A 24716-nucleotide genomic window follows, 5' to 3' on the forward strand; every position below is an offset into this window, starting at 1 on the left:
TGAGCAAAATTGTCTCTCATTATAAAAATATTTACTAAACGTGGCTATTTTCCTGTATTTCGCTCTTACAAATATTCCTGCAATGACCCATATTTATACACATATTATTGTGCAATGATGGTTTGTTTGCAGACTAAAATCAGAGACGTGTCAAGGGTCAAAGGGTATTGTGGTTGAACATTTCAATGGATATCACCCAATTTCCCCCTAAGAATTATGCCACGTTAACCCCTTCAGAGACTGTGTTTGAGAATGCCTACTGAATTCAAACCTCCACCAATGTGGGGTGATATCAACCCTTTTCATTTTTGTCAATGTACGTAAGTCATATTTTGTTTTAATTTGCATTTCCTTATTAGTGAAGTTAAGCATATGCACATGTCCTTTGCTTATTCACGTTGTCTACTCATTTTTCTTCAATTAATTAATTAATTTGGCTGCATCGGGTCTTAGCTGCTGCACATGGGATCTTTGTTGCCATGCTTGGGCTACTCCCTGGCTATGACACGTGGGCTCAGTAGTTGTAGCCCTTGGCAGGTGGGATCTCATTTTCCTGACCAGGACTCTGAACCCGACTCCCCTGCAAAGCAAGGCAGATTCTTAACCGCTGGACCACCAGGGAAGTCCCAAATCAGTTTTTCTTTAGATTTACTTGGGCATCTGTTATATGCTGGATCTGGTTTCTGGGCATCATGAATATAGTGGATATCAGAACAGATAGGTTTCTGCTCTTGCCAGCTGAAAATGTTTACTCAATTTTGTTCTTATTGATTTGTGAGAACTCACTGACTCTTTAGAAAATTCACCCTTTGTCTATAATATGCTACAGATTTGGTGAGGAATGGCATATTTAAGGCAGGATTTAATAAAAGACATCTTTTCAGAGTGTAATAAAGTATTAATTCTCAGGAGGCACATAGTGGTTTTTCCATACTTGGGGCAAGCAATTATCACTGAGTGTCTAATGATTTTCCTGATTCTTTGGTAAGAATCAGATGGTAAGTTTCTTAACACTTTCTGGATAAGAGCTGGTACATGGTAGAGGACAGGAGAGGTAAAGCAATTCTTGAATTCTGAATAGATGCCCTGATTTATAGCAATCCACTAAAAAAAATAAAACACCTGATTAAAAAACACTTACTGGTAAGGCTGATGATGGAATTTCAGGCCCACATCCAAAAGACAGAATTGAAGCAAACTACCTATGATAAAGTCATTTGGGTAGGAGATTGGAAATCAATTTTCTTCTGAGTACGGAGTGCTCTTATTTCGGGGGAGAATTTGTACCTAATTTGTGCCAAAGGCTTAGAAGCGAACATGCAGGACACCGAGACCTGATGCTCATGTGATCACCACCATTCAAGGCAGGGGGACAGGATGGTCATGGAGGCCCCTGCCCTGCAGGGTCCCAGCAGTTCACCTGGGAAGTCACAAGTGAGCTGAGGCTCTGGGGCCTTTTCTGGGAGATGTTTTCTCCAGGGGTGGCCACCTTCACTGTGAGAAATCCAGGAAGGATCCAGAAGACCAGAGCACAGTCTGCCTCAGGGTTTCCCTGGTGGCTCAGAGGGTAAAGAATCCACCTGCAATGCAGGAGACCTGGGTTCAGTCCCTGGGTTGGGAAGATACCCTGGAGAAGGGAATGGCTATTCACTCCAGTATTCTTACTTGGAGAATTCCAGGGACAGAGGAGCCTGGCAGGCTACAGTCCATGGGATTGCAAAGAGTCAGACACGACTGAGCAACTGTCACAGCCCCTGGGCCATGGACTGGTACCAGTCCATGGCCAGCTAGGAAACGGACTGAATGTCAGGAGGTGAACAGCAGGTGAAACTGACACCATCTCCTCTCTGACGTCCGTGGAAAAATTGTCTTCCATGAAACTGGTCCCTGGTGCCTAAAGATTGGGGACCTCTGGTCTATATGACTTAGAAGGACAGGGTATCAGGGAAGGCTCCCCCCAAAACACTCACGTATACATACACACATATTCCCCACCTCTTCCATTTCCCACCAACACACCCTCCTCAGCACTTCTCTTTATAACTCAGAAACACCCCTCTTTAAACTGTAAGTCTCCTGAGAGAAACGACTCCTTTAGATGTGTATCATCAGACCACACCTTCAAAGGAATCACCTCCAAGCTGACTACTGCTGCTTCCAAGGACTCAATGAGGACTCTCGTGTTTATTCCACGTGTGACCTGTATATACATGGGAATATTTAATATGATATTGAACCAGCTGTGTTTCTTCATCTCACTCAATGGCCTCACTAAGCACTCGTAGCACAGAATCACATTCAGAGGTCTTTCCATTAGCAAGTACTGACAGAATACAAATAGGGTATTACAGCATAATAAGATAATATTTATAGCAAAATAAGATAATGCAGCATAGTAATCCCCCAAATATTCTTTACATAGGTGCTTCTCAGGTTTACAGCATGTTTCTCTGACTTTAAATTTAATAAGATATATTATTTATTTAGCTCCTACTGCATACGTATGTAGTATATATACTTTGCTTAAACTGTTCATGTATGACATATATATTCATATATATTACTAGGCTCAGGCAGTAAAGAGTCCCCCTGCAACTCAGGAGACCTGGGTTTGATCCCTGGGTTGGAAAGATCCCCTGGAGGACGGCATGGCAACCCACCCCAGTATTCTTGCATGGAGAGTCCCCACGGACAGAGGAGTCTGATGGGCTGCAGTTCATGTGTTTGCAAGGAGTTGGACACAACTGAATGACTAAGCACATAGGTTATATATCTAATAATCTTTGCAAAAAACCCAAGTACATATTTATATTATATTACATTATATATCTATATATACTGTATATTATACATAATCATTTGTTGTTGTTTAGTTGCTAAATCATGTCTGATGCTTTGTGACCCCATGGACTGCAGCACGCCAGGCTTCCCTGTCCTTTACTATCTTCTGGAGTTTGCTCAAATTCATGTCCATTGAATCAGTGGTGCCATACAACCATGATCATTAGTGTTTATAAAAAAGGCCCAGAAGTTTGGTGTTGTTATGCTCATTTTATGAATGAAAAAAGTTAGGACTTTCTTGGTTGTCTAGTGGCTAAGACTCCGTGCTCCCAATGCAGGGGGCCAGGCTTGATCCCTGGTCAGGGAGCTAGATCCCTTGGATCTCAACTGAGAGCCCACATGCCACAGCTAAAGATTCCGCATGCCACAACTAAAACCTGGAACAGCCAAGTAAATAAATAAATATTAAAAAATAAAAATAAATGAAAGAAAGTGAAGTTCAGTAAGGACTGATAGCTTGCTGAGTGTTGACATATAACCCAGCTTTGACTGAAACTCAGATCTCTCTTCCTCAGTCACAATATTAATAAGAATGACAATAATAGCTAAGGCTATATAGTTCTACTGTGTGTCAGATGGTATTCAAAATACATTTTAGATGCATTCACTTATTTAACCTCCATGAGATAGGTATGATCGTCACCCCGTTTTACAGATGAGAAGACTAAGGCACAAAGAGGTTTAACAGATTGCCCAAAGTCACACGATTAATGCCTGGAACTGGTATTCGAACCCAGGAAGTTTGACTCCAAAGCTCAGTGCTTTTCTTGCTACATCAAAATATTAATACTTCTCTAGAATATTTTAATTTTAATTATACACTGATTTAAGTCTTTTGGCCAAAAACTTAGGAATCATGGAAGAGAAAAGAAGAATAAAGCATCTATAATCCCAACATCAGGAGTCATCCATGAATGGCATTTTCTTGTATTCCTTTGCCGTCCCTATAAATGAACATTTCTATACTGGGATTGGGGGAAATCAGTTTCTATGGAGTGGAAAAAATGAATTTTATGACCACTCCAGAATTTATTTCTTCATTTCTCTCCTGATGTTCATTTGTCTTTCTGTCTATGTATTTGAATCCCTTATTTAAGATGTATTTTTTGAGATAGAATTGAGGGTGAGGGAGAATCACCTGTAACCTTTGTAAGCATTGCTAAATTTATTTCTTAGCAGATTGCTCATATTCACCAACCCATCTGAAATGTATGTGAATGCTCATTTCAGCATGCCACTATCAAACTTTAAATGTTTCCTAAGAAATTCTAGCCACTTGGGAAAGCATAATATGGTATGTTGCTAATGTGACTTTGCATGGTTTTCATGTTTTTTGTTGTTGTTTTTTTGTGTAGTTTCTAACTCGTGTCTGACTCTTTGCGACCCCATAGACTGCAGCCCACTCCAGTGTTCTTGCCTGGAGAATCCCAGGGACGGGGGAACCTGGCGGGCTGCCATCTATGGGGTCACACAGAGTCGGACACGACTGAAGTGACCTAGCAGCAGCAGCAGACTGCAGCCCACAAGGGTCCTTCTGTCCATGGGATTTCCCAGGCAAGAATACTGGAGTGGGTTGCCATTTCCTGCTCCAGGGGATCTTCCTGACCCAGGGTTCAAACCCGAGTCTCCTGCTCGGCAGGCAGATTCTTTAACCCTCAGCCACCTATTTTGCATTGCACATGCTAGAGAACCTTTCCCCCTTCTCTTTGGAAACTGTCTTGATTGGTTATTTACCACCTGAGATGAGTTAGTTGAGAGATATGGACTCCTTCTGACCTGGTCCTATTGACTTTGCATGTTTTCTACTTCCTTGCTGACCTCAAATGCTCCTGACTGGACCTGATGCCTCTTTCTGGATCCACTTATGTTAGCTGATTTTTTTCTTTTACTTTGTCAGATTGGTCTTGTCACACTGAATCCACTTAATCCTACAGGAGGGAAAAGAAAATCCCCTCTCAGAGCTGTAGGAGTCACATTACCATCTCTTCTCTGCAACTTTTCTGCTTTCTTGTGCAACTCATTAAGGGGGAAAAAAAGAACCATACCTATGGCAATTGAAATGACAGGCAAGTGCCAGGCGCTGGTGTCATTTCTTTGATGAAGGACACAAGAAGGCCCCTCAGCGTTCTCCAGAGAAGGGCCAGCAGGGACTGTAACAGTTTTGTTTTTCTCTTCCTGACTTACTTCAGAATGTATGACAGTCTCTAGGTTCATCCGTGTCTCTACACATGACCCAGTTTCATTCCTTTTTATGGCTGAGCAATATTCCATTGTCTACATGCACTACATCTTCTTTATCCACTCCTCTATTGATGTATATGTGGAATCTAGAAAAATGGTATAAATGATCTTATTTTCGAAGCAGAAATAGAGACACAGAAGTAGAGAATTTGACTATGGGGGATGGTGGGGGGAGTGGATGAACTGGGAGATTGGGATTGATCATATATATACTGTTGATACTAAGTATAAAATAGATAACTAATGAGAACCTACTGTATAGCTACTCAATGCTCTGTGGTGATCCAAATGGGAAGGAAATGTGAAAAATGATTCACTTCGCGGTATAGGAGAAACTAACACAACATTGTAAAACAGATATACTCAAGTAAAAATTAAAAAAAAAACTAAAAAGATGAAAAAAAGACATAGTTTTGGAATTGGACAGAATGCTTTGAGACTGGACTCAGTCACTCCCATTTGATGTACTGTGGAGAAAGAGCGTGCAGAATCATTTAACACAGAGCAGGTACATAACACGTGCTCAGGAAACGACAGCATGACCATTAGCAGCAGTGGTGTAGATTGACGCCAGGGGCTTATGGGAATGCGTTTGAAGAACATCACTGCCACATCACTAGACAAAGGATGCTGTGCTGAGCAAGCCATCAGCCCCTGCAGCTGCCCCACATGATGTACCCTGAGGGGATTCAGGCTGGAAAAAAAAGAGTATTCTGGCCCTAAATAGTTAAAAGAATAATTTCAATCAGCCAAGACTTTTGCATTTTCCCATACATAGAAAAGCACTAAATTCATTAACTCGAGATACCTGGTTTTCTTTAATTAACAGTAATCTTTTGATGTTCCAACTACCCGGGCCTTTTGCAAAAACTCATATATCCTGGCTCTTCCTATACCTCTGCAGGAGGAACATGTAGAGCTGTGGTCTCCAATCTGTTTGGCACCAGAGGTTGGTGTCATGGAAGATAATTTTTCCATGGACTGGGCAGGAGGGATGGTTTTGGGGTGATTGAAGTGCATTACATTTATTGTCCCCTTTATTTCTATTATTACTATATGGGCTCCACCTCAGATCATCAGGAATTAAATGCTGAAGATTAAGGGCCCCTACTTTAGAGCTATCTGAGAGGATTCACCCCTGGCTTAAGTCCTCAGTAAGTCTGCCTCAGTTCAGTTCAGTCCAGTCACTCAGTCCTGTCCCACTCTTCACGATCCCATGAACCGCAACACACCAGGCCTCCCTGTCCATCACCAACTCCCAGAGTCCATCCAAACCCATGTCCATTGAGTTGTTGATGCCATCCAACCATCTTATCCTCTGTCATCCCCTTCTCCTCCTGCCCTCAATCCCTCCCAACATCAGGGTCTTTTCCAATGAGTCAGCTCTTCGCATCAGGTGGCCAAAGGATTGGAGTTTCAGCTTCAACATCAGTCCTTCCAATGAACACCCAGGATTGATCTCCTTTAGGATGGACTGGTTGGATCTCCTTGCAGTCCAAGGGACTCTCAAGAGTCTTCTCCAATACCACAGTTCAAAAGCATCAATTCTTTGGCACTCAGCTTTCTTTATAGTCCAACTATTACATCCATACATGACCACTGGAAAAACCATAGCCTTGACTAGATGGACCTTTGTTGACAAAATAATATCTCTGCTTTTTAATATGCTGTCTAGGTTGGTCATAACTTCCCTTCCAAGGAGTAAGCATCTTTTAATTTCATGGCTGCAATCACCATCTGCAGTAATTTTGGAGCCCCGAAAAATAAAGCCAGCCACTGTTTCCACTGTTTCCCTATCTATTTTCCATGAAGTGATGGAACCGGATACCATGATTTAGGTTGTGCATTTTTTTTTTCAATCAACAGGAAGAAAGTAGTTAAGAGAAGAACTTTGAGAGGAAAAGAGTCAGGAGTGATTCTCTAGGAGAGTTAATGTCCCAACCTTACAATTTTGCCAGAAAGCAAAGTACTAACTGTACTCTTTCTCCAATTTTGGTTATTTAGACTCTTAACCTTGTTTCCCTTCTTCTGACTGTGGTCTTCAATCAAATGACTTAGTTTCCATCTGTCAACAAATGATGCCATTAACAGAAACCACCACAGTTCCCTTGGCTAGTTGGGCCACTCATCAAATGGACTGAAACTGATCTGTTCAGTCAGAAGATACAGTAGGAAGATGCCTGACTTAGAGTCAATCCCATGACTGGCATTAGTTCAGTTCAGTTCAGTTCAGTCGCTCAGTCATGTCCGACTCTCCGCAACCCCATGAATCACAGCACGCCAGGCCCCCCTGTCCATCACCAACTCCCGGAGTTCACTCAAACTCATGTCCACAGAGTCGCTGATGCCATCCAGCCATCTCATTCTCTGTCGTCCCCTTCTCCTCCTGCCCCCAACCTTTCCCAGCATCAGAGTCTTTTCCAGTGAGTCAACTCGTCACATGAGGTGGCCAAAGTATTGGAGTTTCAGCTTTAGCATCAGTCCTTCCAATGAACACCCAGGATTGATCTCCTTTAGAATGGACTGGTTGGATCTCCTTGCAGTCCAAGGGACTCTCAAGAGTCTTCTCCAACACCACAGTTCAAAAGCATCAATTCTTCGGCGATTAGCTTTCTTCACAGTCCAACTCTCACATCCATACATGACCACGGGAAAAACCATAGCCTTGACTAGACGGACCTTTGTTAGACATAGCTAAAAGAAAAGAACATCAGAAATGTTCAGTCATACTTCCTTGTAGGAGTTTCCAGAGAACTTTATTTTCTAAGTGTGACTCTCAATCTCTCAAAGATTTATAAAGATGATTTAGTTCTTTGATGTGAAGATAAATATGCCTGGGGTTTCAGAAATGTCAAATACATTGCTTGAAAATGATAATTTCAGGCTGTCAACCTCATGGGCCACATGGGACCCTAGAACCAGTTTAGCTGATTCTTAACCATCTAATTATCTCTAGCAATCTCCAGCCCACTTTCCTACACAAACAAAATTAGTCAAGTCTTTCTTTACTCACACACATCTATTTATTCCGTGACCTTCTTGACTGATAGCCTCAATCGGTTTATATCTATCAGCATAGTGATAAAGCTTAGTTTGCTCCAAACTTTGCATGTCTCAAATCTGCCACCTTTATCCCATTCTCATTGTTTTTCTATTTTTGTGTCATCTTGTGTAGATTGACATGCTATTTTTTCTTACTCCTTCTCAAATTATCTTCCTGCACAAGTTTTTCTAAAATGTAAATAACAACATAGCATTTTCCCACTTGCATTTTGAAGACTCCCAAAAATCTATGATAGTATTGTGCAACTAATAGCAATGAAGGAAAGTTCTGCATCTGAGCTGTTCAGTAGGGTAACCACCAGCCTCATGCAGCTATTGAGCATGCTGATTTTAAGTAAAACATTAAGAAACCTCATTCCCTTAGCAATAGAAAAGGAGTTGGGGATGGCGTGAGATTACTGAATAAAAAATGAGCTGCAAATATCTAATATCTAGTTTCACCTGTTCATTCAGCCCAGACAATCTGAGAATCGAAAACCATTAAAAGCACAAAGCCTCTTTTCAAAAATGCCTTATTCAGTTGTCAGACTGTTTCTCTTACAGTTACTTGCCAAATTTTAGCTGCATTTAAAATATATGTAGTGCCTGTGTTTTCAGAAAACAGATATAAATTAGAGCTGTCCTTTGCACAGTTTAAAATACTACAGCAATTTCTCTATGTGGAGGGAAGAGACTTTTAAGCAAGCTCACTCCTTTAATAGACGTTCATACAGTGAATAGAACTCCATGTGGGCATCTGTGAATTCTGACCTGGAAAACATTATGAATTTCTCATTTTTCCAAGCTGCTCTTAAATCTAACACACAATATTAGCTTAGTTTTGATGCATGGAGTGAGACTTTATTCGCAGGAGCTAAAATACTATTGGATGCTGTCATCCAAATGATCCAGCCATCTCTGAAATGCAGAAACTCAGAAGTCAGAAATAAGAACAAAGCCTCAGACCTGTACAGCACTTCACAGTTTACAAAGCACAGTTAACTCTATTGTCTCATTTAATTGGTACCAGAGTCTTTTTTGTTTTTATTTTTAATTGGAGTATAATTGCTTTGCAATGTTGTGTTAGTTTCTGCTATACAGCAACATGAATCGGCAATAAGTAGGCATATATCCCCTCCCTCTTGAGTCTCCCACGCCCCCCCATTCTACTTCTCTAGGTCATCACAGAGCACCAAGCTGTGCTTCCTGCACTGAACAACAGCTTCCCGTTAGCTGCACATTTTACACATGGTAACGCATGTATGTCAATGCTCTTCTCTGAATCAGCCCCACCCTCTCCTTCCCACTGTGTCCACAAGTCCCTTCTCTAGGTCTGAATCTCTATTCCTGCTCTGCAAATAGGTTCCTCAGTACCATTTTTCTAGATTCCATGTATGTACATTAATATGCAATATTTGCTTTTCTCCGACTTACTTTATTCTATATGATATACACTAAGTTCATCCACATCATTACAAATGATCCAGTCTCATTCCTTTTTATGGGTGAGTAATATACCATTGTGTATACTGCTGCTAAGTCGCTTCAGTCGTGTCCGACTCTGTGCGACCCCATAGACGGCAGCCCACCGGGCTCCGCCATCCCTGGAATTCTCCAGCAAGAACACTGGAGTGGGTTGCCATTTCCTTCTCCAATGTGTGAAAGTGAAAAGTGAAAGTGAAGTCACTCAGTCTTGTCTGACTAGTAGCGACCCCATGGACTGTAGCCCACCAGGCTCCTCTGTCCATGGGATTTTCTAGGCAAGAGTACTGGAGTGGCTTGCCATTGCCTTCTCCGACCATTGTGTATATCTACCAATTAAAAAAAAATTGAGGTGTAGTTGATTTACAATATTTTGTTAGTTTCAGGTGTAAAGCAAAGTGATTCAGTTATACATATATATGTGTGTGTGTGTGTGTGTGTGTATGCATTTATTTCTTTTTAGATTTGTTTCTCTTATAGGTTATTACAGTATATTGAGTATAGCTCCCTATGCTGTATCAGTTCAGTTCAGTTCAGTTCAGTCGCTCAGTCGTGTCCGACTCTCCGCGACCCCATGAATCACAGCACGCCAGGCCTCCCTGTCCATCACCAACTCCCGGAGTACACTCAAACTCATGTCCACAGAGTCGGTGATGCCATCCAGCCATCTCATTCTCCGTCGTCCCCTTCTCCTCCCGCCCCCAACCTTTCCCAGCATCAGAGTCTTTTCCAGTGAGTCAACTCGTCTCATGAGGTGGCCAAAGTATTGGAGTTTCAGCTTTAGCATCAGTCCCTCCAATGAACATCCAGGATTGATCTCCTTTAGAATGGACTGGTTGGATCTCCTTGCAGTATAAGGGACTCTCAAGAGTCTTCTCCAACACCACAGTTCAAAAGCATCGATTCTTCGGCGATCAGCTTTCTTCACAGTCCAACTCTCACATCCATACATGACCACGGGAAAAACCATTGCCTTGACTAGACGGACCTTGGTCGGCAAAGTAATGTCTCTGCTTTTTAATATACTATCAAGGTTGGTCATAACTTTCCTTCCAAGGAGCAAGCGTCTTTTAATTTCATGGCTGCAATCAGCATCTGCAGTGATTTTGGAGCCCAAAAAAACAAAGTCTGACACTGTTTCCACTGTTTTTCCATCTATTTCCCATGAAGTGATGGGACCAGATGCCATGATCTTTGTTTTCTGAATGTTGAGCTTCAAGCCAACCTTTTCACTCTCCTCTTTCACTTTCATCAAGAGGCTTTTGAGTTCCTCTTCACTTTCTTATTGGTCATCTGTCTTACATATAGTAATGTATGTATGTTAATCCCCAAATTCTAATTTATCCCTGAACCCCCACCCTTCCCCTTTGGTGTTACAAGAGTCTTTTGCAATAAGGAGGGCAAAACTCATTATTTGCATTCATAAGAAAGGAAGGAAAGAACTGATCTTCTCTATTGCTGTCTGACAAGCCCAAGATCTTAGAGCTCACACAACAGGGCCAGAGCTCTTATTCAGTCTGACCACAAGTATAGAGTTATTTTCCCTACACTCACTGTTGCTCAGATTATGGGTTGGTCACCCTCCCTTGGGACTAGGAGCTTGCAGCAGATAGTAGAAGTCTTCCCCAAAATTGCAGTCTCAAAAGTGAGAGCATGTTCTCACCCTGTCATCCCACTATTTTCTTTCTGGAATGTTGCTTCTAGTAAATGAGGGGGAAAATTGCCAGTGACAGCTTGATAACTACCCCCAGCCATGGTCGACAGAGGTTACCTTCATCCGCAAGTTGGGAAGTGGTCTCCATGGAAACCCAGAAGCAAGCTATTTCTCAAATATGTCTCAATGGCAAGAGCTCAGTTATGAACTTTGTCAAGAGGTGGGATGTGCTAAAGATTGAGTGAGGCTAGTCATACCTCTGGATGGGGGAAAGGGCTCCATATAATTAAAAAAAAAAAAAGATACTGGGTTGGCCAAAAATTTCATTTGGGTTTTTTTTGGGGGGGGACTTTAAAAATTTTATTGAAGTATATTTGAGTTATAATGTTGAATTAGTTTCAGGCTCACAGCAAATTCGTTCAAGTTTTTCCTTAAGAGCTCATGGAAATATCCAAACAAACTTTTTGGCCAGCCCAATATTTGTAGAATCATCTTTTGGTCACTGATATTCTGGATCACATTCTATATCCTTTGAATGTCATTTGATGCAATGCTGCCTCTTCTTCATTGTCACCTGAATTTGGAATTTTGGTAATACTTTAGAGGAGAGAGCATGTTATCATGAATATTTTAGAAAAATTCTGTAACCAAACCTTTTTGTATGGAATTCAATCTCAAATGGGACCTACTTCATAATCAATACGGCACTGTGTCAAATGTAATTTGTTATGAGGTTTCCTGGTATTTCACATTAATGGATCAGTAAGTACCAAAAACCCCAATGAAGAAATGTGCTTTTTTTGCCAGATGCCCTTCACAAGCAAGAAAATTAAGGTACTCTCTATTTCCTGCCAAGTATCTGGAATGAAAAGGAGAAACATCTGGTCAATCATTTATTTCATCTGTCCCCAAATACCAATAGCTTGCTCTCTAAACATGAACTTTTTGCTGCTTCTTGACTATCCCCCAGATCTAAGACTCTGTAAATTAATATTTTGCTCCATACAGAATCAGTAGCAGATAATTGGCTAAGTGCTCCCACTTCATTTCAGATGTCCTGGCAGAATGTAAATACAGAATAAGACAGATAAATAAATGTGAAATATAAATACAGTCAACCCTTAGTTATTAATGGAAGATTATCTGCAACTTATGTTAAGCACCAAGCAAGTAACCTCTCTCATTTCTTTTTCCAGATAGCTTCCCAAAATCATGAGTTGTGAATCTGAGCACACAATATACTTTTAGTTACAAAAAATACATTATTAGAATGTGCATTGGTTATTTATTGTTATGTAACAAACAAACCCAAAGTTTATGGCCTAAAACAGTGTTTTATTATTTTGCAAAATTTATTAGGTCAGCTCAGCATTTCATCTGCTCCAGGCACTGTTGGCAGAAGTCACTTATGCAGTTGTGTTCCACGGGGAGATTGACTGGAGCTAGAACACCCATAAGGATTTTATTCACATGCCTGGGAGCTCATGTAGGGTATGGCTGGAATGACTGGTGGTTGGTGGGTCCTCTTTCTCTATCAGAGTAGCAAGGATCTCACATGGTGGTTTAAGACAGCGAATGACAAACTTCTAAAACTCTTAACGGTTAGGCTCAGAACTGGCACAGTGTTTTTCCACTGCATTCTTTGTCAAAGTAAGTTAAAGTCCAGCCAACCAAGATTCAAGAAGACAAGAGACAGGGTCTACCTCTCAAGGGGAACAATTGCATATGCATACAGAATTGGGACGTAAGAGGAGTTATTTAAGACCGTCTGTGTAGATAACCAACCACTGTCTGCCCTACAGCCATAAAAATTTATGTCCTTCCCGTGTGTGCAAAAGTTATCCACCCATCCCCCCCACCAAAGACCTTCAGTCTCATCCCAACAGTCCCTCAAGTTCAGGTTCAGAAGCCAGGATTTAACACCAGGTCTGAATGTGGTTAGATGTAGATGAAGTGAATCAAGTGAGATTCCTCTTAATCTGGAGACTTTGAAAACCAAGAGTAACAATTACAACAAAAACAAGCCAAGTTATCAGCTCCTCACCCCACACAAATACACCCAACATAAATGATAAGAACAGAGTAACCAATAGATAACTTGCTCAAAAAACCAAGTGCATGTAGTCAGTTCCCCCAACTATGGAATGGGAAATGTTCCTTGATTAGGGCCCAGTGCTGCAGTCTGAGATGAATCCCGAATTCACAGCTCTTCTCTGCTCCAGGCTCTGCCCTCAGGATCATTCTTCTTGGATAAGCAAGGACTCAAACTTATAGCGGAATTGTTTTCTCATCCTGCTTCCTGTTACTACGTCAGGTTGGGCACCCAGAGGACTCTTGTCATTTCACACTTTTTATTTTAGTCCAAGCTGGGGCTGTTTTGTATTACTTTAAACCTTTGTGGGTTTTCTATGAATCCTACTGTGGTTCCCAAAGCTACATTCATGCTTCTCTCTACTTTGTCAGGCTGATGTGGGACAGTAAAATTCTTAGACACTTTATTGTCCATTGTGAAGGTCTACTGGTTCTACCTTCATCTTTCAGGGATCTTAAAGAGGTTTTGCACCCTTGTTTCAGGAGGAGGAGAACATATTCATTCTCTAACTGCGAGGAGGCTAGTGGCTATCTTTGGGAACAATATACCGCAGACCCGAAGAGGACCTCAGAGACCATCTGATCCTGCTCATTTTGGACCCAAATCAACCCACTTTAGATATGAAAAAAAACCAAGACTGAAAGAGAACAAAGGACCTGACCACAATCATAAAGCAAGTTCTTAACAAATCAAGAGAGAAATTTCATCTCTTAACGTTCAGAGTGCGTTCTATTACATTTCCCTCTAAGTTTAGTTAGAAAGAAAAACTAGCCACACATTATTAGAAATATCAAAGATAAATTATCTTTGAAGTATCTTTTTTATTACTATTCATACCACTGTTAGCTTCCTTTAGTATACATAATAGAGTTGACTATTGGAAAGATATAAAATCAAGAACAGCAATCAGAGCCAAGTGGGAAACCAAGCTCCAATTCCTGTATGTCAGAACATCTAGAGGAAAAAGGAGGCTTCCCAGGTGGCGCTAGTGGTGAAGAACCCAACCCGCCTGCCAAAGCCAATGCCATGCAAAAGATATAAGAGATGCAGGTTAGATCCCTGGGTCAGGAAGATCCCCTGGAGGAGGAAATGGCAACCCACTCCAGTATCCTTGCCTGGAGAATCCCATGGCCAGAGGAACCTGGCGGGCTACAGTCCATAGCGTCGCCAAGAGTCAGACACGACTGAAGTGACTTAGCACACACACAGAGGAAAAAGGAAGTGCTATTTGTTTAAGGGGTGGGGTGAGGGTTAAGGCTCTTTTGCTTCCCAGGTGGCTCAGCAGTAAAGACTCCTCCTGCCAATGCAGGAAATGCAGGTTCTATCCTTGGGTGGGGAAGATCCCCTGGAGGAGGGCATGGCAACTCACTCCAGTATTCTTGACCGGGAAATCCCATGGACAAAGGAACCTGGTGGGCTACAATCCACAAGGCCGCGAAGAGTCAGACACGACTCAGCAACTAATCAACAACAAGGCTCTTTTGCTTTCCATTCATATAGTTAATTCATGTAACAAATGCTCTTCAAGCACTTTCTACATGTCAGACTGTACATGCTCCACGCTGGAGAACTGACCTTTGAGATGCTCACTAGGTAGAAGTGTGGGCAGCTGACAGCTGGGAATATAAAAGTCACGAGAACAGAGAAAGCAGCTTTACTTGGGGCAGCTGATCAACGCCTTACAGGAAGAAGAAGAGGCAGGAAATCATCAGGGTTTGGTAACAGCAGGCAGGCCCAAAAGATTAGAGGATGTCCACAGTGGGATGCAGTTAGACTGTAGCCCGAATGGTGGGCAGTGGAGGGGAGAGAGGCTCGGGGGAGGTCAGTGACATCACACAGGACTTTGAATTGGAAAAGGAAGCTGCAGAGTCAGTAGCTTCATAAGCAAGAGTGGAAAGAAAGAATCACAGTGGTGTTCTGTGCCAACCTCAAATCAGAGGCCGTTCATCCTGGATGAGAATTTTAAGAGTTTCCAACTTTCTCGGTCAAGATAACGTTAACTCAGCCGAATATCCATTTGCCTTTCTGCTGTTGTTCTGTGTGGTCAGAAAACCTGATGATGGGAGCTATTGGAGGGAAGCCACGCAGAGAAAGGCACATGGTCATAAAATCAAGCAGTGTTAGTACAGAGGTGTGGGGGCTGAGGAGGTGGCTGTCCTGAACGCATCATCATTTTCTGTTCGGGTCTTGCCTCACCCTCTAAAAAGCATTTTAAGTTTGCTTTTTGATCTTCCTCTTGTGCTGTAGGACCATTGGTGTGAGGCAGTTGGAACAGAAGTTGTAAAACACGCTTTGGGCAAAGTGAGGACACATTATTTGAAAACGTCATTCATTTAGAGATCCTGTAGAATTTCACCAAAATGAACACTAGTGATCATTTAGCTGAAAATACACTACCCATTAAATAATAATAAAAAAAAGAGCCCAATATCCTGTGCCCAGATAGACTTGGGCAGAGTGACTGCTCAGCTTTGTATCTAACCTCCAACGGCTGGCTACCTGCTTAACTGCTACCATGGCTCAGACAGAAGAGTGAGGGCCAGACCTGTCAGATTCTGGAAGAGGCAATCGAGCTGCCTAGCAAAGAAAACAGAGGCAGCGAGAAGGCGTGATGCCATGAAATAAATTAGAACGAACATCCCATTTTTATCTCCATGGCAGTCAGCCCATTCCATTCTTCGCATGCTATTTTCATATGTTAACAACAGTTTGAGAGCTGAGTAGAAGGAGAGGGGGAATGTTTAATGGAATGAGAGAGAGAGAAGAAGAAGAAAAACCCTCGCTGACTATTCATCCAGACCCAGTAAAACCCACTTGTGTCTGTTGAAACCAAACAGAACTGGGAATTGATTCAGGGGCTCACCGTTGAAATGAACAAGGCACTGCCCTCATCCTTCCTGGCCCTGTCTGCTCTCTTGAATCTGGCTTCCATTGCAACAGTCTTCATTGAAGGGGACGTGACCCTGGGTTTTCCCCAGTGGTCTGGTCCAGCTGAGGCTATGGGACTCTGAGGCGGGGGCTTGGAACTCTCCTGGAAGGAGAAGGGAGAGGCTTCTCCAAGCTCAGCGGTCCTCCGGTGCTCTCATCCTTCTTATCACACAAGCTGGTGCAGCACTGCGGAAAGCATGATGCGTGTGATGGGCTGGGTGCCAGGCACTGAGATCGCATTAGAAAATGGCCAGTTTCAATGGCAGATTTTATCCATTAAAACCTATTACTAGTTCCCTCCCAGAGCCCAGCTGGTTCCATTATAGAAAATTGGAGTGAAATGATGTCAGGTTTGTGCCATAAAAATGAATAGGAATCTTGCTTTTCATTATTTTAAATTGCAGATTGTTGCACTGATATGTATTTATTTTTGTCATTTCTCTCTGGCCCTGGTTGAGGGTCTGACCCTTGAATAATGAATAAACAGAAAGACACATGTTGGCACTTGAGCCTTGCCTGTGTCACCCTGGCTTTTCCTTCCATTTGTGACAAATTCAAAAAATGCAGCACTCTTAAATGGGTTTATAATCTGTACTCTTTTAAGCTGTCACTCAATCTCTGTCTTGGAAAATAGGCTATTGAAACTAAGGAGGAAATATTTCATAGAGACCTCAATATGGCAAACTTGTTTCCAGGCTTAGAGGCAGCCCTATGGTAGCTTTAGAATTAAAATAAGAACTTGGAGTAATTGTTGCTTATTGAGATAAAGGAGGTTCATTTGGAAATGCCAAGTTTATTTTAGCAGACTTAAAAATGATGACTTCTTTTGTTTGGGTATAATCGAGTTTTCTAGATGTTGCTTTAAGAATCAGGATTTTTACAAGATGAATTTCAAAAGTGGGCAAAAGGGCAAAGCAATGGTGAATATAGTAGTAATGACTTTGGATTCATTTGAAAAGTGTTTTATTGTCAAAGGGGTTTTATATCTTAAGTGGCTACTGAGACACTATCAGATCAAAAATATAGTAAGTCCTAGAATTGCTAGAGATATGAGAAGCCGTTGAAGTCCAGTAGAGATAAGAGAACTTACTCCCCAGGCCATCTGTGATCTTTAGCAAAATGTATAACTCACCATGGCCATTCAGGTGTCTTTAGGTCATAGGACAATGCAGATGTCAATACAGAATGGACCTTGACTAACCGAGAAGAATGGGACTTAGTGGAGAATGTTTTTGCAGTTGGCTCTCATGCCATCATCTTTTCTGATGGTTTAGAATAAAATAAAGGAAGTAATAAAGTTTAAAACTAGTCAATTTTGTCAGTTTCACAGAGATAGTAAAATCATGGTTTGAAAGTGAAAGTGTTACTTGTTCAGTCGTGTCTGACTCTTTGCGACCCCATGGACTGTAGATTGCCAGGCTCCTCTGGCCATGGGATTTTCTGGACAAGAATACTGGAGTGGGTTGCCATTTCCTTCTCCAGGGGATCTTCCTGACCCAGGGATCAAACCTGGGTCTCCCACATTGCAGGCAGATGCTTTATCACCTGAGCAACCAGGGATGCACTTTTAAACCATACTGAATCCAAGTGTTTAGAAAATTGCTTATGTAAAAACTAGTATAAAACTAATGCAGAGTCCATATATGTCTGTCTGCTGATATCATTCCAAATGTCACGGTAAATTGTAGACTTGTGGATTTTAGAAATAAATGCATAAAATTGGGGAAAGAGGTTATGTTTTATCTATGATAATGTATACTATGTGTGATAATAGACAATAAAGTAATTTAAAACTCCAAAAAAAAAAAAAAAGAACCCACTCCAAAAACAGAAATGAATGAGCTGGAGAATAAAAAGACTATAAAAATCAACAAAAATAGGCAAAACAATTCTGATAAAGAAGAAAAAGCACCAGGGCCTCCTGATTCCAAGTATATCATAAAACTACAGTAAACAAAACAATATGATACTGGCATGACAGACACACAGACTAATGAGCCATAATAGAAAGCCCAGAAATAAATTCTTGCCTGTATGGCGAAATGGTCTTCAATGAGGGTGACAAGGCTACAGGATGGGGAAAGGACAGTCTCTTCAACAAATTATGTTGGGAAAACTCAATGCCCACAAGCAAAAGAATGAATGAACCCTCTCTGACACCATATTTAATAATCAACCCAAAACAGATCAAAGACCTAAATATAAAAGCCTGATAGAAGAAAACAGAGGAAAGCCTTCAGGATGTTGGATTTGGTAGTGATTCCTTGCATCTGACATGGGTACGCAAGACAAAAGCAAAAATAAGCAAATGGAACTACATCAAATTTTAAAACTCTGTAGTGAACAGATTGAGTGACAAGGCAACCCAAAGAATGGGAGAAAATATTTGCACACCAGATACTTGACAAGGGGTTCATATCCACAGGGTATAAAGAATTTTCACAAACTTGACAACAACAACAACAAAAAACAAACAACCGGATTAAAAAATGGACAGATGACAGAATAAATATTTCTCCAAAGAAGATATACAAATGGCCAACAATACATGAAAAGATGCTCACTATCACTAGTCATCAGGGAAATGCAAATCAAAACCACAGTGAGATACCACCTCACCCACATTACAAAGGTTACCGACCAAAAAGAAACAATCCAAAAAATCAAATAATGAATGTTGGCAAGGAGGCGAAAAGAATGGAGCCCTTATTCATGGTTGGTGGGGATGTAAAATGGTAAAGTTGCTATGGAAAACAGAACTGGGGTTCCTCAAAAGATTAAAAACAGAACTAATGTATCATCTGGCAATCTCACTTTTGGGTATAAATCCAAAATAATCGAACATAGAATCTCAAAGAGCTATTTGCATACACATGTTCATTGCAGCATTATTCAAAGTAGCCCGAAGAGGAATCAGCCTAAATATCCATCAGTGGCTAAATGGATAAAGAAAATGCATGCATATAATGACGTGTCGTTCAATTTTTAAAAACTAGGAAATTCTATGATATATGACAACATGGATGAACCTTGAGGACAAGAGGCTCAGTAAAACAATCTAGTCACAGGAAGACAAATTCTGCAACTTCCACTTACATGAGGGCTTTAAAGGAGTCTGGCTCTTAGAAAGTAAAATGGTTATTGCCAGGGACTGGGGCAAGCGGGAAAAAGGGGAGTTGTTTACTTGGCATAGAATTTCAGTTTTAGGGACTTCCCTGGTGGTCCAGTGGTTAAGAATCCACCTGCCAATGCAGGCGGCATGAGTTTGATCCCTGGTCCAGGTCCAGGAAGACCCCACATATGTGCCGTGGGGCAACTAAGCCCATGCATCACAACTACTGAGCCCACGAGCCAAAACTACTGAAGCCTGCACACCTAGAGCCTGTCCTCCGAGACAAGGGAAGCCACAGCAATGAGAAGCCTCCACACCACAAGGAAGAGGAGCCCCCACTCACCGCAACCAGAGAAAGCCCTCACAGCAACAAGGACCCAACACAGCCAAAAATGAATTAATTTAAAAGCTTTTAGAAAAAGAGTTTCAGTTTTGCAAGAGGAAAAACTATCCTAGTTCTGTTACACACGATGTGCATTTGCCAACCAAGGTCCGTCTAGTCAAGGCTATGGTTTTTCCCGTGGTCATGTATGGATGTGAGAGTTGGACTATGAAGAAAGCTGATCGCCGAAGAATCGATGCTTTTGAACTGTGGTGTTGGAGAAGACTCTTGAGAGTCCCTTATACTGCAAGGAGATCCAACCAGTCCATTCTAAAGGAGATCAATCCTGGATGTTCATTGGAGGGACTGATGCTAAAGCTGAAACTGCAATACTTTGGCCACCTCATGTGATGAGTTGACTCACTGGAAAAGACTCTGATGCTGGGAAAGGTTGGGGGCGGGAGGAGAAGGGGACGACGGAGAATGAGATGGCTGGATGGCATCACCGACTCTGTGGACATGAGTTTGAGTGTACTCTGGGAGTTGGTGATGGACAGGGAGGCCTGGCATGCTGTGATTCATGGGGTCGCGGAGAGTTGGACACGACTGAGCGACTGAACTGAACTGAACTGAACTGAACACTTAAAAATGGTTAATGGAAAATTTTATGTTTATGGCACCCCACTCCAGTACTCTTGCCTGGAAAATCCCATGGATGGAGGAGCCTGGTAGGCTACAGTCCATGGGGTCGCCAAGACAGACACGACTGAGCGACTTCACTTCACATTTCACTTTCATGCACTGGAGAAGGAAATGGCAACCCACTCCAGTGTTCTTGCCTGGAGAATCCCAGGATGGGGGAGCCTCGTGGGCTGCCGTCCATGGGTCCCACAGAGTTGGACACGACTGAAGCAACTTAGCAGCAGCAGCAGCAGCAACACAATAAAAAGTTGGTTTTGATTTGTTTGAGGTAATTATGATTGTTGTTGCTTTAGTCACTAAGCCACATCCAACTCTTTGAGACTCTGTGGATTATAGCCCGCCAGGCTCCTCTGTCCATGGGATTTTTCTAGGCAAGAATACTGGAGTGGGTTGCCATTTCTTCCTCTTTTCAACCCAGGGATTGAACCCTGCACTGGCAAGTGGATTCTTTACCACTGAGCCACCAGGGAAGCCCTGCCCTCTAATAAACTCACTCCTTCAATAACAGATCCCTTGAAAATTGTTTTCTTAGCCTTTTGAGACCTTAACAAGATATCTTCACCGAAAATATCTGAGAAATAGAGAATGAACAGGCAGTTAAACTTGGCCATATGAAGTTAGAACCCCAGAGCATTTAGATCGAGAAGCTGCTTGGAAACTCAAAGGTTCAATGTCATAAAAAATATGAGTCCCATGGAGAAATAAGATTCTCTTCTATCTCCCTCAGTCATGAACTACAGAAGGAATAATGCTGGAGACAGTACAATTTTGAGAATGTATTGCTAAATACCTGAATGCTAAATTCAAAAGAACCCTGGTTCTCAGTGTGGGATATAAATCTGCCTCCAGATAGGGGCAAAGTTATCCTGTAGTCTGCCTCTCTGGGAGTTATGAGGGGTGACTTGGAGAGAGTCAAGTTCAGAGGAGAGCATTCTGATTGCCTAGGAACTAGCTGTGTCATGTTTCTCTCCTCCACCCAGCACCTTAGTCTCTAAGCATCGGTAGAATGAAGCAGAATGAGATCCTAGGAGTCTTTAGAGTTCAGAGAGGATCTGAAGCAGAAAAGTGGCTGAGATAATGAAAAGAACTTGAGTTTGACTGAATGTCCTTCTGAGAGAGCCTCGGATTTTTATAACCAGATTGGATTGCAGAATTCATTGGACTGGACTAACATCTGAGTAGGCAAGAGATGGAAAATGTGATGTCTTTTTTTTTTTTAGTGGTTCATGTTTCAGAACAGAATGTGCAGCTGTGAGAATAAAGCTGTGTTTCGAGATGGCAGAGAAGAGATTCTTCATCCAGGCTGACAATTATGATGATTTTCTTATTATAAAAATAATATATCTTTCCCACAGAAAATACACTTTGTCATGGTTCTTGACTTTTCTATATTTTTGGCCGTTCATTTTAGTTTTTTTGGGAATTAAATTGAGAAGACGGGGGTCTGTTGTTGTTTAATCCCTCGGTCATGTCCAACTCTTTGTGACCCCAAGGACTGTAGCCTGCCTGGCTTCTCTGTCCATGGGATTTGCCAGGCAAGGATACTGGAGTGGGGTGCCATTTCCTTCTTCAGATGATCTTCCTGACTCAGGGATCAAACCCGTGTCCCCTGCCTTGCAGACGGACTTATTACTGTCTGAGCTTCATAAGATGACTTTCACTGCTGTATTGAGCTGGTGTGCACAATAAGACTGCCGTGATTTTTGGTGACTAAGAGAATTAAAAAGTATTTTAAAAAATTTATTCATGTATTTTTGGCTGCCCTGGGTCTTTGCTGACGCGCCAAGGCTTTCTCTAGCTGTGGGGAGTGGGGGCTACTCTTCACTGCGGCGTGTCCCCTTCTCATTGCAGTGGCTTCTCTGGTTGCAGAGCACAGGCTCTAGGCACTGGGCTTCCGTCACTGTGGCTCACCCGTTCAGTTGCTCTGCAGCATGTGAGGTCTTCCAGGACCAGGGATCAAACTTGTGTCCCAGGCATTGGCAGGCAGATTCTTGTCCGCTGCGCCACCGATCCATTAGGGGACACTACGTATGTGGAAAAGTAGAGAAGGAGCAGGTATTGGCCGTGTCCACCATAGGAAGACAGATCTTTTCTTTAGAACTGTTGCGTGGAACCCTTCTGAATTCCCTATGGGGAGAAGACATGGCAACTTTTCTCGGCCGAATTCATATACTTGGAGCTTGATGAACTAAAGATGATGAAGACTGTTTAGGGATGTTTGAACTAATTCCTTCTATTCAGTGATGGAGCATGAGTGGATCGTGTCATCCAAGAAAGGATGATTCAGAAGGCCAGCAAGTCACAGAAAGATTAATGATACCCTGGAGCCCAAAGGTTTTGGATAGCCTGACTGGCATAAGGGTGCATGGTGTTCTGAGCCCTTACTGTATTCAAGGAAAATGCATTGATCTAAAATGCCTCATTTAATCCTCACAAGAACCCTACTGCTTTCATTTCATAGAGGAGTAAATCAAGGCTTCCAGTTATTTAATAACTTTCTCAAAGTCTCTGAATAAGTGAGTAACAATCCAGCCCAATAACCTTGATCTTAATGAGTTTTTAAATATTTGGCTGTGCTATGTGTAGTCTGGAATGTGATTTTGCTGTGAGATCATATTTTAATCTAGAAACAAAGTTATATCCCCCAGAGATCCGGATGGTTATAAATGTAGGTTTTAAACTAAATCCAGATTTTAAAATAAATCCAGATTCAGGAAGGGAGTTTCCTGTTGCATAGTTTGGTGTCAAGTACAGAAGGGATAGAGTAGTTTTTAGTTTTCAAGTACCTAGCTAATGATAATAAGTACCAGGAGGAAGGGCTTCCTTGGTGGCTCGGATGGTAAAGAATCTGTCGACAATGCAGGAAACCCCCTCCTCCCATCTTGAATTATTTTTTTAAGATAAAATTTTCAGAATCAGAATTTAGGAATAATGTTAAAATGTAGCCTTAATATTCTTTATAATTATTTCTCAAATGTTGGAACCAATTAATATCCTCACTAGTGTATATGAAGATATGGATGGCATTAAATATTTACTAACATTTGGATCATCATTTTTGTATCTTTGCTAATCTTGCTACTTTGCAAAAAAAAAAAAAAGTGGCCTCTTACTGTGTGGTACATTTCCACCCCCACCTTCCCATTTCTGGTGTGGCTGTACATTGTTTTCAAATTTATTTGTATTTTTTGTTTTGTGGGAGAATGTGTTTTTAAAATTTTTTAAATCTAATCTGTAGAAAATAATTACATAGTAAGGACATTGTAATATTTGTTGCAAAAATATTAATAATAAATTTAACTAAAAACTTCAGGCAAGAAATGGAGATTGCCTTCAGTTCAGTTCAGTTCAGTCGCTCAGTCGTGTCCGACTCTCCGCGACCCCATGAATCACAGCACGCCAGGCCTCCCTGTCTATCACCAACTCCCGGAGTTCACTCAAACTCACGTCCACAGAATTGGTGATGCCATCCAGCCATCTCATTCTCCGTCGTCCCCTTCTCCTCCCGCCCCCAAACTTTCCCAGCATCAGAGTCTTTTCCAGTGAGTCAACTCGTCGCATGAGGTGGCCAAAGTATTGGAGTTTCAGATATAGCATCAGTCCTTCCAATGAACACCCAGGACTGATCTGCTTTAGAATGGACTGGTTGGATCTCCTTGCAGTCCAAGGGACTCTCAAGAGTCTTCTCCAACACCACAGTTCAAAAGCATCAATTCTTCGGTGATCAGCTTTCTTCACAGTCCAACTCTCACATCCATACATGACCACGGGAAAAACCATAGCCTTGACTAGACGGACCTTGGTTGGCAAAGTAATGTCTCTGCTTTTTAATATACTATCAAGGTTGGTCATAACTTTCCTTCCAAGGAGTAAGCATCTTTTAATTTCATGGCTGCAATCAGCATCTGCAGTGATTTTGGAGCCCAAAAAAATAAAGTCTGACACTGTTTCCACTGTTTCCCCATCTATTTCCCATGAAGTGATGGGACCAGATGCCATGATCTTTGTTTTCTGAATGTTGAGCTTCAAGTCAACCTTTTCACTCTCCTCTTTCACTTTCAAGAGGTTTTTGAGTTCCTCTTCACTTTCTGCCATAAGGGTAGTGTCATCTGCATATCTGAGGTTATTGATATTTCTCCCAGCAATCTTGATTCCAGCTTGTGCTTCTTCCAGCCCTCAGAGAAGCCTTAATACTGAAACAGCAGGTTAGAAGAAATGAAGTCTGTACCTGCAAGAAATAAACATCTCTGCTGTCAGTTTACTCTGTTTGCCTGACTTTTCAGATTCTATCTCGTGTGTA

This window comes from Moschus berezovskii, chromosome 27 (genome assembly GCF_049115385.1).
Source record: "Moschus berezovskii isolate FMDL1 chromosome 27, NW_MosBer_1.0, whole genome shotgun sequence".
NCBI lineage: Eukaryota > Metazoa > Chordata > Mammalia > Artiodactyla > Moschidae > Moschus > Moschus berezovskii.